Source organism: Maylandia zebra, linkage group LG22, assembly GCF_041146795.1.
Source record: "Maylandia zebra isolate NMK-2024a linkage group LG22, Mzebra_GT3a, whole genome shotgun sequence".
In the NCBI taxonomy this organism is placed as follows: Eukaryota; Metazoa; Chordata; class Actinopteri; order Cichliformes; family Cichlidae; genus Maylandia; species Maylandia zebra.
Window position 1 is genome coordinate 27,365,061 of NC_135187.1, and position 3,979 is coordinate 27,369,039.

At 42.5% G+C, this 3,979-nt stretch overlaps 1 long non-coding RNA gene across 1 annotated transcript; it reads right to left on the minus strand.

Moving 5' to 3' along the window:
- Positions 1–522: 522 nt before the first annotated feature.
- Positions 523–1,406, minus strand: LOC143414571 (uncharacterized). The gene is made up of 2 exons (XR_013095206.1): positions 1,277–1,406; positions 523–1,187 (listed from the first exon to the last, which is right to left on the minus strand). It is a non-coding gene; the product is annotated as an uncharacterized LOC143414571 (long non-coding RNA).
- Between the last annotated feature and the right edge of the window lie 2,573 nt (positions 1,407–3,979).

Below are 3,979 nucleotides of genomic sequence, written 5' to 3' on the forward strand. Positions count from 1 at the left end.
GAATATGTGAAGAAGCTCAGGGAAAGCCTACAGGAAAGTTATAAACTTGCTGTGGAACATAGCGAGAAAGCTGCCCTACGCAATAAGTCAAGATATGATCTAAAAGTGAGAGAATCCACCTTGGAGGTTGGAGATCGTGTTCTTGTCAAGAATGTTGGAATACGAGGGAAACACAAACTAGCACTAGGAAGGCCCAGAGCCCAGCCATTTGGCTTTTCTACCTTTAAAACCCAGAGAGCAGCCAAATGGCTGGTAGGCTTTTAGCTAAGCTTTAGCTTCAGGCAAGTGGAAGCTAAATTGGCTAGTCATTCATATGTAAATTGGGTTGTTACCTGGGAATTCTGGAGGGAGGGGAGTGGGGGTGTGTGGATGAGGGGGTGGGGGAGCTGCTAAAAGCGGTGAGCTTCCTTTTGTGTTTCATCTTGATGCATTCTCAATCATCCAGGGAAACAAATCTCCAAAAGTCACCAACTTGGAGTGTTTCAGTTTGCCATCTTAGGGAGAAATCAACACACATGGGTGTATGTCCTTTGTTGCTGAGATTTATTGATAAAAACAGTACAAAAAATCAACCATTTGTACACATTTTTACAAATAATTATAAAAAGTGAGTGAGTACATTTCAACATTTTCAGCAATCACTCACAATCCTGGCACTGCCATGGTATCTGTAGTCTGCATTTACCACATGTGTATCTGTTGCAGTGAACACATCGCACAGTGGCATGATTGTTCTTGCAATTGTGTTTGACCTGACACATGGCTCTTTTTCCAGGGCTCGGTGTGGAGGGTTGTGTCAAAGGCAACTGTTCTTTTCTTGCCTTCTTCGCAGCTACATGAGAGTGAGCTAACTCCCTTGCAAGCTCCACCAGGAAGTCCACCCGTCTTTCCTTCGTCCCGGAGCATGCTTGATACAGCACATGTGCATTCAGTGCTGCCATGTCAATCATGTTATAAAACACGGCAACTGGCCAGCGCCGTGTTCCTCTGCGGACAGTGTACTCCCGAACCATCTGGTCCATCACATCCACGCCACACTTTGTTTTGTTGTAAAGGGTGACAGTGTTTGGCTTCCTTTTGGTAGTGTTATCAGTCTGAACCACGCCGTGCATGCTGCTAAGAATATAGACTGTCTTCTTCCGTTTGGCCGCATACGCCGTCAGCGTGGCAGCAGAGGTTGAAAACACCTAAGAAATAAGATAAATTGTTATTTCCATAGCACTTTTACACACAATGAAACACATAAACATAGAACCACAAAAGACCTGCAACATACCTGAGTGGTGAATTCATTGCGATCTGTCTGTCTAGTGGATTGAGGAATTTCCCTGCGAATCTTGTTGACTGTGCCGAGGATGGTGGTTTTCCGTCTAAGAAGTTTTTGCGCAAGTGAAAGCGATGTGAAAAAATTGTAAATGGTAACATTTCTGCCCTTGTCTAGGAATGGTTCCATCAGCCTCATTACTACATTTTCAGAAAGTCTCTCCCCAGTGGGACGACTGGGGTCCTTGCCAAGATATGGGAAGACATTGCAAATGTACTTGGATTTTAGGTCGCAAGCCACCCAAAACTTGATCCCAAACTTGTCCGGCTTACTTGCAATATACTGCAAGTAAGCCGCGAAGAAGGCAAGAAAAGAACAGTTGCCTTTGACACAACCCTCCACACCGAGCCCTGGAAAAAGAGCCATGTGTCAGGTCAAACACAATTGCAAGAACAATCATGCCACTGTGCGATGTGTTCACTGCAACAGATACACATGTGGTAAATGCAGACTACAGATACCATGGCAGTGCCAGGATTGTGAGTGATTGCTGAAAATGTTGAAATGTACTCACTCACTTTTTATAATTATTTGTAAAAATGTGTACAAATGGTTGATTTTTTGTACTGTTTTTATCAATAAATCTCAGCAACAAAGGACATACACCCATGTGTGTTGATTTCTCCCTAAGATGGCAAACTGAAACACTCCAAGTTGGTGACTTTTGGAGATTTGTTTCCCTGGATGATTGAGAATGCATCAAGATGAAACACAAAAGGAAGCTCACCGCTTTTAGCAGCTCCCCCACCCCCTCATCCACACACCCCCACTCCCCTCCCTCCAGAATTCCCAGGTAACAACCCAATTTACATATGAATGACTAGCCAATTTAGCTTCCACTTGCCTGAAGCTAAAGCTTAGCTAAAAGCCTACCAGCCATTTGGCTGGTGGCGGGTTTTAAAGGTAGAAAGGTAGAAGCCTGGGACTGCCAGTGCTAGCTGACAGATGGAGTCAGACGGTCTACAAAGTTGTAAAACAGCTCAATGACTCTCCTGTATATGTTGTTGCTCCACTCAAGTCAGATGGGCCTGAGAGGACACTGCATAGAGACTTACTGTTACCGTGTGGGTTTCTGTCATGCTCAGCGCCAATCGAACCCAGTCATGGAAGCCAAGAGAAAGAGACACCCAAAGGCGACACCTCCAAAGAGAATCCATTTTCTGAAGTTGAAAGAGACTATCATTATCTGGGTGATAATGACATTGTGGATTATGACTTTCCAGTAGTTTACGAAGAAGTCAATTACCCGGCTTTCATTACTGTCAGTGAAATCCCCAAAGCAACTGAGTCTGTGTCAGAACAAAGTGTGGACCGGGACGAGTCTGATCTAAACCCTGCAGTAAAGGAGTTTCATTCTGCACCCGTGGAGCTGGATGAGGGCGATGGTTCACTTCAAGGTTCTAGTGGAAATGACATTGGAAATGACCCTCCAATGAAAGAAACAGGTGTTATTGTTAATGAGGAATATTCATCTGTTCATGATTCATGTGCTGATATAGATCCAGCTACAGAAAATGATGTTGAACCTTTGGAAAAGGTTATTGACGTAACTCAGGAGCAGTACCAAACTGAAACAACCGGGTTGTCGGATGGAAAAGAGGGGAGTGATAGATATGGATTGGAGGCAGAAGTTGCTAAAGATGAAAAACCTCCAGAAACAAGAGAAATCAGGCGGTCAACTAGGAACAGGACTGAACCTAGCAGACTAACCTACAACACCTTGGGAAATCCCTTAACATTAGTGATGCATTCTCTTTTAAACAGTCTTGATCAGGTTTTTTCACATGCCCTTGACTCAAACCCTTCCCCATGTGTTGGTAGAGTAAAAACCATTTAAAGTGACTGCTGTCATGCAGGGATGCATGCCCATTTAGGGGGGGGAGGGATGTAACCCACCTAAAATCTGCCTCATGAAAATGAACTGCTGTTCCCAAAGAATGTCAGTAGGTGGCACTATGAGATTGTTTAGTGCTTGTGAACTTGAGTTGAGAACTATAGAGAAGGAGAATAGCGCTAAGGCTACGTATGCTGGTCGGAGCTACTCACAGAGTTTTTCCTTAACCTTTTTCTTGAACAAGGATTGTGTGTGAAGACACAAATTGGATTTTACTTTTCCGCTTGTTGGGAAACGCGGACACTTTTTGTTGATGCTGATGTACCTCTGTTTTTGTGTTTTTTGTTCATTTCCGGTGAGTTGACTAACTGTGCTAGCATAGCAAGCTAATCGTTAGCTCAGTATAATGTAAATTTCATGTGTTCCTTTTAAGTGCTGTATTATCTTTTTATTTCTTCACTTGTGAATGTTTTAAGCCAATCGGAAATATTTCTTTGGAAGCTAGTAGGTAAGTTTTATTTATTGTAATGAGATGATAAATATGAGCAGTCTTTGGCTAAATAGTACTGCGACCACGTTTTGCACTTTCCTCGTGCATCAGTAATGTACATTCTCTCAATTCATTGGATTGATGTGACTGCTGTTCACAAAATATGAGATTTGAGTTAAATTTGTATGATGTGGAAATTGTTTTAAGGTTCTTTGATTAATTTTATTATTGATTGCATTAAGTCGTTATATACAAAGAGTGAGAGACATTTGGTCACTAGTGTTGATTAAGTTGTTATATGATATTCATGTAAAATATGTTCACTGCCCTG